This window comes from Peromyscus eremicus, chromosome 9 (genome assembly GCF_949786415.1).
Source record: "Peromyscus eremicus chromosome 9, PerEre_H2_v1, whole genome shotgun sequence".
Taxonomy (NCBI): Eukaryota; Metazoa; Chordata; class Mammalia; order Rodentia; family Cricetidae; genus Peromyscus; species Peromyscus eremicus.
This window is the reverse complement of record NC_081425.1, coordinates 88,784,505-88,799,392: the sequence shown is the minus strand read 5'-3', so window position 1 is coordinate 88,799,392 and position 14,888 is coordinate 88,784,505. Positions and strand designations below refer to the sequence as shown.

General features: G+C 43.6%; 1 protein-coding gene, 1 long non-coding RNA gene and 1 pseudogene across 3 annotated transcripts in view; all 3 read right to left on the bottom strand.

The window, feature by feature from the left end:
• Positions 1-7,673, bottom strand: part of LOC131919664 (uncharacterized) — a 32,242-nt gene extending 24,569 nt beyond the window's left edge. Inside the window, exon 1 of the long non-coding RNA XR_009381341.1 lies at positions 7,204-7,673. This is a non-coding gene — a long non-coding RNA (uncharacterized LOC131919664). The remainder of the gene's footprint in view (positions 1-7,203) is intronic.
• The window catches only part of LOC131919654 (disks large homolog 5-like), a 406,205-nt gene that overhangs the window by 262,745 nt on the left and 128,572 nt on the right, over positions 1-14,888 (bottom strand). The gene's annotated exons all lie outside the window — the stretch shown is intronic.
• LOC131919798 (olfactory receptor 2L13-like) lies at positions 11,227-14,169 on the bottom strand (annotated as a pseudogene).

Sequence of the window (14,888 nt, the reverse complement as noted above, 5' to 3'; positions counted from 1 at the left end):
GCAGAGGCATGCAGATTTCTGTGAGCTCAGGGCAGTCTCTTCTACATAGCAACTTCCAGGTCAGACAAGTCTACCCAGTGAGAACCTGGCTTCAAAACTACACCAAAGTGAAGTGTAAGAAAAGTGAGGAGGGTTAGAATGAGAGAAGCCCATGCACAAGCCAGAGTATACATGTCAGACACCAGGACTGAATCCTAGCATCCACCAACTACACCTTTGCAGCCTGGGTACAGCCTCTGTCCGCCACACTACTTGGAAATGTCCCCTGTCTCTGTGTGGAGCACTCTAGTCCAGGGTTAGATCTCACTGTGTGATTGGGTTAGTCTGTCACTTTGCCTCTCTGTTCTGGGGTTGTCCTTGTCATCAACCTAGAATGCATCTACCTCCTGCTTCCTTCCTGTAGAATCACAGTCCTAGCATAGAGCCTTAGACTCTTGAACTGTACCTGGGTAGTGATTGCCCACACCTTTAATCCCAGAACTCTTGAGGCATAGCAGAAAGATGTCTAAGTTCCAGGCAAGCCTGGTTTTCAGAGGTAGTTCCAGGAGCCAGGACTACATAGATAAACCCTGTCTCTATAAACAAAAAATAACAAAAAGAAATAAAGAAAGAAAATAGAAAGACAGAGAGACAGGAAGAAAGAAAAAGTGAAAGAGAGAGAGAAAGAAAAAAGGAAGGAAGGAAGGAAGGAAGGAAGAAAGAAAGAAAGAAAGAAAGAAAGAAAGAAAGAAAGAAAGAAAGAAAGAAGAAAGAAAGAAAAAGACAGACTTGAACTGCAGCCAGGACTGCAGCCAGGAGTGGAGGACATCCCCAGTCCTTCTGGAAGTCAGTGGCAGCCTGCCTTTCAGTGTTCTGATAAGGACACAGTGCCCCTGGCCCTGCACTTCCAGCCCCATTGGCATCTTTTCTTCTGGGCACTAAGCTAAGGAAGGCAGGTGGCAAAGTCACCATCTCCTGACCATGTGCAGGGATCCTGCTGCCTAAGCACTCTCTCAAAGGCTGTCTATCTCCTGCTCTTTCCTCCTGTTGCAGAGAACTGGCTTGAGCTGAATTGTCTTCTGGTGACCTGCTGGTCTGAGACAGACACTGTCATTCCAGAGACAGTGCTCCTTGGCCATCCCCCTAGGGTATATACATGGGAAGGAAAATGATGAGCCAGGTTCAGCCAGGTGGTATGTGATAGAGCTCAGATCCCATGTCTGCAATCCTGGTTCAGTCATGTTCCCTCCACTCTGTGAATCCAGCTCTCTGACCTCTGTTCAGGATGGTTGCGGGCATTTCCAAGTGCATCATCATCATAAATCCAATGAATATAGGAACTGGGCTCTTCAAGCTGTTGCATAAGGTTAACATACAACCAAAATCACACAGAAGGGCCCTTGATATTTCACACAGATGAATTCTACATTATTTTTGTCACATATTTTGCGGCAAGAAGTCACCATTCCTGAACATGGCTCCTTGTCCTGTCAACTGCTGAATGGAAGAACTTCACATCCCTTGGACAGATGCATGCTTGACCTTAAATGGTGCACAGGGTCAGACAAAGACCATGGCCTCTGCAGGAGCTCCTTGGAATGTTAACTAGGAGTCTGCTTGTAACCATACTTGCAGGGGCTCAGGACGGTGGTTCAGCCTGGTCAGTGTCCATTCCACATCACTCTGTCTCTGCAGAGGATGCTAACATGAGCCTGCTCCTCTGTCTAGGTCCACAGAGGCCATGTCACAGTCCTGGTTTCCCACTCCTCAGGGTTGATTTGCCACTGATGAACTCATGTAAACACATTACTGTTATTTATTTGTTCTGTCTGAGAGATATACAGTGTTGGTTTTTATTTTACTTTGAAACCAGAAGGTGTAGAACCAAGAAACCCAGCTTCAAAGCATTCCTGGAAAAGCACCTAGGATGTGAGGTCGAGGGTGGGATGGCTTGTCCCTGGCTAGGCACTGTCTATTTGAATTTAACTGCCTTAAAAGCAAAGGAAATAGAAACTTGTAGTTTCCTAGTAATGTGAGTCCCTTCTGAAGGGCTCTGTAGCCTGTGGCTCCCAGTTGAAGACTGTACACCATCATTAGCAGTCTTGAGGAAGAAGAAGAGTGGTTCCTCTAAAGTCTCTTATGGTCAGAGGTCTTGGACAGGACTTCTTACTTACAGCAACACATTGCCTTTCTACACCCAGTCCTATAACAAATCTGGGCATTGGTCATTATACCAAGGTACTCATCAGGAATATAAGTGTCTGAACTCCATCCTAATTTGAACTCTGAATAAAAGGAGTTGGGATATCATCTGTGGTTCAATAGTATTTAGTTGCTCATGTTCATGAATTGAGGTATACTGAGGAAGGAATGAGACATTCTTGGGCAGTGTTTGGATAGTATAGCTAAGTTCCCAACTTGGGATGTACTATGGCCATTCCAATGAAGCTAAGAGAACTCTGGTTTTGGAAGGAGGAGTTGCTGAACGGATTCTGCTATGTTCCATGAGAGGCTCCTGGAAAGTGAACCTGGGCTTCTGGTCAGTTCAGGGAGAATGAATTAACAAGGTGGCAAAAGCTGTTCCCCATGACATCAGCAGTCCCTTCTCTGGAAATTCTACTGTATCCTGGAGAGCTCTTGGCCTCCCCTGTGATCTCACAGTGTTGTAGCACTCCAGCTGTCTTAGAGCATTCCTTCAGTGCCTATAGGGTACATCATTAGACATGCTGTCATGACTGAGGAGTCTGCTTTGGAGACAGAATGGAGAATGTCCAGAGACCAGAGAGAGGGAGAAGGAAGCTGGCCTTCAGTCTCAGAGTAAAACAGGAACAAAAAAAATGGTTCTGGAGAAGGCACAATGAGTGCTGGGCAGGAGATGGAGAGCTTCCTGGAGGAGGTGGGCTTGAGCTGGGCCTTTCAGTAATGGGGCAGAGGAGCTGGAGCACATTTGTGCTTGTGCATTGTGCCATTTTTCTCCTGGCTGCTCAAACCACAGGCAGGCTTCAGGGCTTGGACTGTGTTACATCCTGTGCCTCTGTGAATATTCCTGAAGAGGTGGTCTTTGTTCCCCTGAAGCATGTGTAGGGACACAGAGGAAACCCCTGACTGCTTACATAGCCACATCTGTACAGAGTGACTGGAGAGCTAAGGTCCACAGAGGAGGGATCTCAGCCTGGCCCAAAATGTTTGGATTGTCACTTGGTTCCAGACATGATCTTTGTGTTTGGGCCTCAGGGTGGTCTGTCCATCCTCTATGCCATGTCACTATGCAAATTCACTTGTGTTCATCTACCCACAGAGACTGCAATGGAGCCATCATCCCACCCAACCCTCCGCACCAAGTAACAGGTGAAGAAGGAAATAGAGAGGCTGATCATAGTGGTCTATGCTAGAAGCATTTGGCTCTGATTCTTGTGTTGGGGGCCAGGTTTTCGGACAGAAATGAGGGGAAGAAGAGCGGAAGTGTCACTATATATTGTCCTGGATCCAGCTCTATAAAGCACCCTCTCTGGCAAAATTGTAAGGGGGCCTTTATGAAAAGTTCAAAGGTAAGAGGCTTCAGGTTTCTGTAGTCCTTGATTAGGGGGATTCTGCAGCAAAGTGGCCACCTGATCCTGGCTCCAGGTCAGATGAGGGACAATATAGTGACCTCAGACAATTAGGCAGGGATTCTAGGCAGGACTTCTGGGCTCCAGGACCCTCACCTTGATGCTAAATTAAGGGGAATTGGAGCTTGAATTCACTTCCTTCCACATTTTAGTGTGCCTTATTTTTGGTGCTGAGAATGGAAACAGGCCCTTCCATGATCTCTATCACAGAGCCATACCTTCAATCTGATTTGACAGTTGTTTTAGGTTAATTTTTAAAAATTTCTTTGCTCTTTCTTACTTTTACAAATTTTTATTCTGTATATGAGCACATGTGGAGATCAGAAAGACAACTTTGTTCAGTCTCTTTTTTTGCACTCCACGTTTAAGAAAATTCTGGGGATTGAACTTAGGTGTCCAGGTTTGTGAAACAAGTCTTGAACAAACAAGTCCTGCTGAGCCATTTCATAAGCACCTGACTTCCATTTGAATATTATTTTAATTTTTGTTTTTTTCCTTTTTTAATATTTATTTTATTTTTATGTATATGGGTGTTTTCCTGCAGGTATGTGTGAGCACTGCATGTGTTCCTGGTGCCTGAGGAGGCTGGAAGAGTGTGTTTGAACCTCAGTATGGTGGCTGGGACTTAAACCCTCATCCTCCACAATAGCAGCCAGTTCTCTTAACTGCTGATCCAACTCCCAAACTCACTTTTTCTTTGTTTGTTTGTTTGTTTCTTTTTGGAGATAGTGTCTTACTATGTAGCTGTGGCTGTCCTGGAACTCGATCTATAGACCAAGCAAGCCTCAAACTCACAGACATCTACCTGCCTCTGCCTTCTGAGTGCTGGGATCAAAGGCATGGGACGCCATGTCCCACTTCTGACTTGCATGTTTAAAGTGCTTACTGTACAGTGGGTCCTGTGCTAGCATTGAGGATGAGTTCTAGACAAAAAATCAAACCTCACACTGCTTCCACCTCCCTGGGAGACAGACAGCAAGCAAAATGAAACACACCCAGGTTAGATGGAGGCTCCAGTGTCAGAAGGGCTGAAGATGGTCAGATCAGCTGCAGCCCACAATGACACCAGTGCTGGGAGGCTTTGGCATTATTACAGTTATGGTCAAGGGGCTCAAGACTATTCTACACCCTCCACAGATCACCTCTTGCCCTCTGGTCCAGGCTGCCATATCATCCAGACAGCAGACAAGTGGCAGCCCGAACCATTGTGGGAAGTTGTGGGGTGGGGGCGCCTCCACAGACCTGTGAGCTTTTGGCCTGCATTTGGTGTGCAGCACAGCCTCAGTTTCTCAGGCTCCCAGTCCAGCCAGCACCAACAGCCTAGGGATCTGGAATTGCCCATGTTGCTAGAGAGACCTACTTCATGCATGCCACCGCCAAGCTCATCCTTCTTGGATTTATCCTGTTTCAAATCTACCTCTTCCTTCTGCTCCATTTCAGTGAACTTACCCCCCGGGGCGCCCCCAACCTGCTGTGTCTCCATGGTGCCCCTTCAGCAACCAGATGCGTGGCCTCCCATGACAATAAGTCTTTGCCTTGGGCCAGGGCCAAGCATCTCATCAAATGCCTCCCCAACTAGACCCAACAATTAGAGGCTATTCTACTGACTACCACAGCAGACAGCAGGGATGTCATGCAAGGTGCTGCCCCCTGCTAAATCTCTCTTGACCTGCATGTCCTGGACTAACTTTGGTTTCCAGCTGCCTTCCTGTCTGTCCCATCTGCCCATAATCAAGGCGCTGCCCAGAGATGCAGAATTTTTTTTTTTTTTTGGTTTTTCGAGACAGGGTTTCTCTGTGTAGCTTTGCGCCTTTCCTGGGACTCACTTGGTAGCCCAGGCTGGCCTCGAACTCAGAGAGATCCGCCTGGCTCTGCCTCCCGAGTGCTGGGATTAAAGGCGTGCGCCACCACCGCTTGGCGAGATGCAGAATTTATGGGACCAAGACAGCTCTTGCAGAGCTCAGGCTCCTCAACAGTGTTGATTCCTCCAGCCTGGACCCAGGTCTCAGCCACCCCATCTTCACCCACCTCTCCATCTCCAAGGACTGAGGCAAGGGAGCGCCCTCTATAGGATGGGAGAGATGCTGCAGGCAGCACTGGGCAGGAATGGCACAAAGAAGGCCAACTTGCAGGCCTTGGACTCAAACACTCTTGGGAGAGACCCAACCCCTCCCCTTTCAGTTTTCTCCTTCAGTATTATTATTATTATTATTATCATCATCATCATCATCATCATCATCATCATCATCATTAATAGCAGCAGCAGCAGCAGCAGCAGTAGTAATTACAAAGTTTTGTTATTGTACACATAAAAGCCAACAAACCTTTTGTATGGATGAACAAAATTTCCAGAACAGGGCAGCTATGATGCAGGAAGAAGAAAACAGACCAAACACTTGCTCAGGTCTCAGATGAGATTGAAACAATGTTAGAAAAATCAGCCGAACACCAGCAGCTACCAAGCATGTTCCAGGTTTTGCTGTTGTGGTGGTTTGTGTTTTCCTTTTGTTTTGCTTTTTTAGTGCAGAGTTTTTCTGTGTAGGCCTGACTATCACCAACATGGCTCTGAAGACCAAAATTGTCTTGAACACACTGACATCTGCCTGTCTGCCTCCCAAGTGCTAGGAATGAAGGCATGTGTCACCACCCCGGTACTGAAAGGAAATCATACAATCTTGAATCTCTGGAAGTAGTTTGAGGAGAATTTTGAGTTTTTCTTAGAATGTAGAATCATTGTAGCCCATCAGAAATTAAAGTGATAAAAGAACGACCACATACTTTGCAGTTTGGCTCAAATTTGGCATGCTTTTCTATTTCCATCTTTATAAACCAGCAAGAAAAAAATGGTTGCTGAATCGACCAGATCTACTGTGACATTGAGTATAAAGACATGTAGCAATAATGGGGAAATCATCTCAGTGCCTTCATAGGGCCGGAACTTGCCTTAAATCTTCCTCAACCAGAAAAGATTTCATTAGTGCTTGATATAATTGGAATGCCAAAGGGGTTCGCCTGTACAAATGGAAAATATTTTTTACCATTTTTTATATAACTCTGCATGTTATGAAGAGGCCATCTCCTGGTGCCGAAATGGTCTGTAGTACATGAATATGTCTTGTTGAATGACAGTCCAAACTTGTACTGTCATCTTTCATGTAAAATGATAGGAGTGTCTCTAAAGGCTTTACTGGATGGTGGATGAATGAGCAGTCACTTAGTGTGTATGTAGGTACAGTTGGAGCACCCTGTGTGGAGTCTGCACTACTTTGAATGAAGTAGGATTTGAATGTAACAAGGTAAGTCAGTTAAAGTTAACATACATTGTGAAATCAGTTGACTACAAATTGTGACTCTACTCAAGGTATTGTTAATATTTGGTGGTTTTCCCCCACTGAAATTTTCTTTTAAAAAGTTATCCAAATGATAAATCAGCGTACCAAAATATCACTAATTGAAATGTAGATAGTGAACATATATGTAAATCTAGTAAACCAAAATGGCAGTGGTTTACACACTTTGTAAACATATCACGACACTGATATTAAAGTAACCATATTTCTGTAGTTCAACACATTTAAGCCCAGACCAATACAAGATTTGGAGTAGCAAGGTTTACCTGGTATAGGCAGCGTGCAAAGTGTAATCTGATGGACCAAGACAGACACTGTCAGTTCTTCTCCACTGAACTCTAACAAGGCATCACATGCTTGTCTTCATTAAAGATTACAGCAAGACAGGCCAAGTTGACAAGGACACAGGACGATTGTAAGGATGGTTCCTAGCTCTGGGAAAAGAGAAATTTCACTTGTATTGGTGGAGCAGCTGGTCCTAGATTTTCTCTGTCAACTGTATTCTGCTTACAGAAATCACGACTTTATCTGTTCAAGAAATTATGTCTAGATATAGATTTTTTTGTTTTTGAAATATCCTTTTGTTATATAGCCCTAAGTAGTCTGGAATTTGCTATGTAGAATAGGCTATCCTTGAACTCTCAAATTGCCACCTGCCTCTGCCTTGCTAGTGCTAACATTAAAGGCATGGACCTCCACACAGGAGTTGAGGAAAATATTCCTTGATTGACTTCATTGTTTCTGTTTTCCAACTGGTGTATGGAATGGTGAAGTAACTAGAGGTCTGTACTGTGGTCTCTTCTGTCTAAATACTAGAGGGAGATGCAAAAAGTGTTATAAACATAGGAGTACCCTTTTTATTGTCTTATGATAAACTGCATAATGAAGAGGAAATACTGACTCAGAGAACTATAAAAATGTATCTAAGGTTGACAAATCTCCCATCAAATTCATGTGTCCATAGTGGTTTAAGTTCATCTCTAACTAGGACCTTTGAGATCATTCACCACGACCACTTTAAGTACTTTTAACAATATATACACTTCCATGTGTTTATTTTAGGAGTAATCTGTTTTATTTTTTGTTTTATAACCATTTTAGGCTATATTATTTAGGCAAGTTTTGTATTTGTTTTAAACTTTAGGTAGCATATAAAATGAGCAAATGTGGTATTTGATGTCAAAATAGGATCCTGAATTCTGATGTTGACTGAGTTGTGAAGATTGACAAAAATCTAGAGACATTATGTAAAAGCAGAGGAGACTGCTCATCTACCAAGCAGCATTGAGTCAGTTTGTAAAACTCCCACTTGATTTTACTGTTGTGCATGCTTGTGTGTGAATGATTTCCCTGTGTATGTGTCTGTGCACCCTGTGCAAGTCTAGGATTCACTGAGGACAGAAGAAAGAACTGGATCCCCTAGGACTGGAGTTTTAGACAGATATGAGCCCCCTGCTGGGTGTCAGGAACCGAATTCAAGGAATCATAAATACCAAGTGATCTCTCTAAGACCCAAGAACACACCACTTCAATTTAGCAGGTAGAATGGGTTTTTGGGCTATGTGAGTCAGCTTTGTGAAAATTTTACCACTGTTTTGTGATGTAAATGGATGGGTAGCACCATTTCAGAGCTTTGAATGAATTCTTGAGGCTTTGTTCACAATATTCCTACTCAAAGTAGACGATGTTGCTGGAGCAGGCCATTAGTCTACATTCCACAGGTTTAACAGTCATGGAAAAGGAGTGAGAAGCCAGAAGGCATCTGCAGAATCCACACTTGCAGCTCAGCAGCTGGTGGCACACTTTGTTCATGCATTTTGAGTTCATCTTCACTCTTGCTATCCCAGGATCCCAATGGGCAATTGTGAAAGGCTATGGGAAAGGGTAAATGGACTGCAGAAGGTAGAGGTTCCTTTCCTTCTAGAAGCCCTTCATTGTCACATTCTCTCAATCTGGCTGTTCAACAACCAGGTCATGCAGACTAGAGAAGACATATTTTGACCTTTTCTGTATAGTCTTCCCATCATGCTGGAAATGAATGTGTTAGGTAACAAAGTGCAGATTTTTTTAAAGCCAGTTGGTCATATCTGCTTTTGAGATTTATGAAACCATGGGTCTTTTACTCAAGTAGAAATGAAGCAGAGGTTAAAAAATGTTGTGGTCTCTAATGATAAAATTGAAAGGAATACACAGATATTTGTGGACTAAAATCAAGACCATGGCATTGACAAGTGATAAAATGAATGAAAGTGTAACATTCCCTTTTTATGAAAAATAATACATCTCAAATTGTCCTTAAAGGCTCAAGAAGAGAGTAAGTACTGACTCCAGGAACCAGAGGTCACACTAGAGAACTCTGGTCACAAAAACACTTCAGCTGTTGCTTCTGACTCTGTTTCCACTTCCACATCTGTTGCTGTTGCTCCTGCTTCTGCTGTTTCTGCTTCTCATGCTTCTGCTGGCCGGGCGGTGGTGGCGCACGCCTTTAATCCCAGCACTCGGGAGGCAGAGCCAGGTGGATCTCTGTGAGTTCGAGGCCAGCCTGGTCTACCAAGTGAGTTCCAGGAAAAGGCGCAAAGCTGCACAGAGAAACCCTGTCTCGAAAAACCAAAAAAAAAAAAAAAAAAAAAAAAAGATTCATGCTTCTGCTGCCTCTCCAGAGGCTCCAACCTCTGCTGCACCTGCTTCTGCTACATGTGTTTACAGCTGTTGTTACTGCTGCTGTAGCACAAGGTAAATGAACCCACTCTACAAAGTCACAGTGGGCATACTCACAGCTAGGATTCTGTTATCAAGGAGACAGGAGAAAAGAATAAGTAAGACTGTGACATATGTTGAAAATAGATAATCATGTTTGACTTACAAAACGAATCCTCTTTTGGGATAACATTCATGATGAACATATTTTATTGTGATGGGTTCATACTCAAGGCCATAGGCAGGCATTTCTCAGTATCACAATCATTTACATTGTTGGATCCCATGTCTACTTACATGGAAAGCAGTGTTATACAAATACAATCATCACAGCTGGCAAATGTGAGGGAAGCCCATTGCCTTGGCCTGTGGTTAGAGGAATTCATCTACACAGAAGTCAGACTGTTGTTCTTGACCAAGAACCCACTGGACTCCAGTTTCAGTCCCAGTATCTGCCAGTGTCTCCTGACACAGATAGATCTGGCTCCTGTTTCATCTTTGACTTGAACTTGGATTTTTCTGACCCTGTCCCTGCAGGGAAGTGACACTGAACACTCCAGTATCTTCCTGTTCTTGAATCTTTTTTGTCTGGCTTTTCTTTTTTTTTTTTGTCTTTTTCTAAAGACATTTTTTTTTATTCCTTTTACATGCCAACTATAGATCCCTGTCTCATCCCTCCTTCTGCTTCTCCCCCAGGTTTTCCATCGACCCACCCTCCCCATCCCCTCCTCCAAAAGTGTCAGGGCTCCTCCCATGGGGAGTCAGCAGAGCCTGGTACATTCAGTTGAGGCACTACTCAGCCCCTCCCCAATGCATCAAGGCTGAACAAGGCTTTTCTTATATTTCCTTCCATTTTCCTTATATGCCATGCTCTCAGCTTCTCCCACTTGGTCCTACTCACTTAAGTTCCTTCCATCTTCCCCTACAGTACAGAAAATTTGATTTTTGTCCTCTAACTACTATACGTCTACCTGTGTGCCTGTCTCATTTATTGTAATTTATGTATACTTCAATTCCAGTAGGTGTTTGTCTACTTACCACTGTAACCTCATTGGTTAGGTAATGGGCTAGCATGCAGTAAGTTACTACTCACAGTCTATTTATTGAATGAGTCAATGAAGTTTACCGCAAGTGTTGTTTTAAAGATTAGACTAATTGTCACTTTAAAAGTTTGATATAGATCAATTCTCAGAATTGTTTTTACAAATCATAATCATTAAAAACTCTGACAATCTTTTTTAAATATTCAATATACATAAACTTTTAATAATGAAAAGAATGAAAGCAAAACATATAATCAAAGCAATTAATTATGTTAATTTTGTAGAAACAAGTCAATATCAGCATACAATATCATTTTACAGTAATATTTATACACTCACAAGGTATAATGTGTCATATTATGTTAGAATAGTAATTGCCAAATTTCTGTTATTGACATAATTGACTATAATATGTGATTTAAACATGTGAATAATTATTATACTATGTAATAATGAACATACTATTTAATCTTAACCAGTAATAAGTCACCAGAAAGATATGAGATGTGTGGGGGGCACATTACATTTCCAATAGGCAACACTACTCTGTCATTCTCCAGGGACTGAAATATGAGTAGAGAGGAAATGACAAAGTTTTTGTGGAAGAAAATGTCCAAAGACTCTTGTCATGGCCCCCAGGACCTCCTTATTCCTCAGGCTGTAGATGATATGGTTGAGCATAGGGGTGAGGATAGTGTAGAAGATAGCCAGAATCTTATCTTCTGTAGGCTAACGGAGACTCCTGGGACGAAGGTAAGTGTAGACAAAAGGGGCATAGTAAAATGTCACCACAGTTAAGTGAGTTGAACATGTAGTGAAGGCCTTTTTCTTTCCTTCTTTTGAGTGCATATGGAAGACAGCAAAAAGGACCCATCCACAGGAAGCTGTGATGCCAAGGAAAGGAAGAAGAAAAAACAGGCTTGTACTCACAAATATCATGTACTCATAAACCCAAGTGTCCATACAGGCCAGGGGCAACATGGCAGGGACATCCCAGAAGAAATGGTTAATGGACCTAGAATGGCAGTAAGGAATGTGAAGGAGATAGACTGTGTGTGATAAGGATTTAATGGAGCCCAGTGTCCAAGATCTTATGATCGTCTCCAGACACATCATTTTACTCATGGGAATAGGATAATGAAGAGGGTGGCAGATGGCCACGAAATGGTCATAGGCCATGGAGGCCTGGAGCAAGCCCTCAGAACCTGCCATGTTCAGAAAGAAAAAGGATTGCACTCTACAGCCCAGTAAGGTTATGCTTTTCTGGCCAGAGAGGAAGTTGAATGCCAGCTTGGGAACAGTGGTAGAGATATGCATCAGGTCCATGAAAGAGAGCTGACTGAGCAGAAAGTACATGGGGGTGTGGAGTTTGGGATCCACACGAGTGAGGTGGATCATTGCTGAGTTGCCAAGCAAGGCCACAGAGAATATGCAATAGCAGTAGGCCTGTGTGATTTTGTGGTAATAATCCTAACAAAATGAAATCACGTGAGCTCTGATTCCATTTCTCCATGAAAATGTATTGCTTTCTCTTTCTTCACAAGTGACCTGAAAGTAAAATGCACTTATATAAAGTAGAACAGGAGAATAAAGAGGAACTGGCTTGGAATGAATGCTTGCACTGAATTGTTCTTACAACCAGCACCATCCTTCTGTTGAATTTATTTTGAAATCTGAACTAAATGTTTCTTCCCCCTTGTGTCTGGCCAAGTTCTCAGTTCAGAGATACCTGTATGGTCATTTTATTTTATTTTTTAACAAATACTTTTATTTTATAATTAATTTTATTTTACATATCAGCCACGGATTCCCCTGTCCTCCCTTCTCCCAACCCCCAGGCTTCCCCCCACACAATCCACCCCCTATTACCACCTCCTCCAAGGCAAGTTCTCCCCTGGGGAGTCAGCCCAGCCTGGTAGATTCAGCTGAGGCAGGTCCAGGCCCCTCCTCCCTGCACCAAGGCTTAGCAAAGTGTCACAGTATAGACCCCGGGTTCCAAAAAGCCAGCTCATGCACCAAGGACAGGTCCTGGTCCCACTGTCTGGGGGCCTCCTAAACAGTTCAAGCTCATCAACTGTCTCACTTATCCAGAGGGCCTTGTCCAGTTCCATGGGGCCTTCTCAGCTATTGGTTCACAGTTCATGTGTTTCCGCTAGTTGGGCTATTTGTCCCTGTGCTTTTTCTATCATGGTCTCGATATCTCTTGCTCATAGAATCCCTCCTCGCTCTTGCCTGTTGGACTCCTGGAGCTCCACCTGGGGCTTGGCTGTGAATCTCTGTATCTGCTTCCACCAGTCACCTGATGAGAGTTCTATCATGACAGTTAGGGTGTTTGGCCAAAAACTCTGACAATCTTTTCAAGCCTTCATAATGACAAGTTTCCATGCAAAAGGGAAGTACCGACTTCGTAGTTATCAGTATTTCCTCTTCTGTCAGTATTTATGATAGTATTAACTATGAATAAGTAGAACAAAAAACACCCCACAAAAAAGTCATTTAATTGTTACTAGCATAATAAGTATAAATAGTAAATGTAGTAAAAGCTATTGTGGAAATGGGAAATCTGTTGTCAAGGAGTTCCTATTGTCACGATAAAAAACACCATGACAATAATTCAAGATCATTGAAGAGACTTCATTTTCTCCAACAAGACAATATATGAAGTTATTACTGTGGGTGGTAAGGGAGAGCTGTGTTGGTCAAGCACAGGTCTAACACAGAATCCTGCCTAATTTGTACAGTGTTCTGGGAATAGTGATAGTTAGAGCTGTGCCAATTCAACCAGTGAGAAGGCTGACATTTGGGATGAACAGAGTTTAAACCTCACCCACTATAGGCAGCCAAGAAAATAAGGAGATGACCCTTGCATCTTATACTCAAATGAAATCATTCTAAACATCATTTTGCTGTTGCTGCTCTATATTATACATTATCATATGTTTTTAAATAAGATTTTGCTCATTAAGGCCCACCTGGCTACCATCCCCACCAGGGTCCCTTCTGTCTTCTCCACCTCCTCCTCCTCTTCCAATCTTCCTGCCTTTTCAGTCATCTTGGCTATGCCTGGGATCCCAGGGTGTACGTGATGAGCACCACTGGAATTCTGGAGACCCAGGCCCATAGACTCCAGCCCATGGCCCCTGTTGTCTGGGGCCTCTCAGTACCCTAAGAAGCCACCCATTTCAGCCCACAGCACCAAGGTCTCTGATAGCCCTGGTGCCATCCCACAGAGCTGGACAAGGTGAGGCAGGTTGGTCAGACAGTATAGAGACTCACCACCAGGAACTGCTCGGCATTTGGCCTCAGACCCTGGCCCAGGTCATGACCAAGGTGGAGGCCATGCTTCAAGGCTCTGGGAGCTCTGAGCCCAGGCAAGTGGCAGCAGGAGGCTGGGGACACCAAAGAGTAGCTGCTGCTCCAGGTGCACCCTCCTAAGAGGCAGGATGAATTCCAGGACTTGCTTACTTCACTGAAGCAGATACATCCTCAACTGCTGCCCATTCTCTGCCTGAAGGACATCTTCTGACTGCCACAGCACACTGAGGGCATTTATTTATTTCTGAAAAAGGAAGTTTGTCAAAGATCTGTTTCCAGAAATCTTGCTGAAGAAGCACAGAATTAGAGGGCAACCAAGAGTTCTTCACAGGCATGTGTGTGCATCAGCCCTAGGGTTAATCTCTGGCCTAAGGTAATTAGTGGACACATTGCCACTCAATACTAACACTCGGCATACCTGGCAGCTGAGGTACTTGCCTAATCTGGCCTTTAAGGAGCTTCATCTGACCTCCAAAAAGAACATAGAATAAGGTTGAGATTCATCTCTAGGACTGTGATTTCAGATCCATTTCCCCATATCCCCAAATTTTAATAGTCAGGAAACCCAGAGAACAATACATTATATTGAATTTAAGGTTGCATTATTTTGTAGCTGAAAAGAATTTAGGCCGGGCAGTGATGGCACATGCCTTTAATCCCAGTACTTGGGAGGTACAGGCAGGCTGATCTCTGTGAGTTCGAGGCCAGCCTGATCTCCAAAGCAAGTTCCAGGAAAAGCACAAAACTACACAGAGAAACCCTGTCTCGGAAAAAAAAACCCAAAAATTAGAACAGCACTTGGGAGGGCAAGACACTACCCAGAGCCATTGGTTGACAAGGTGATGCTGTTTAAGTCAATGGGTGTCTCTTTACAAATCTGTGATAGGTCAACACAT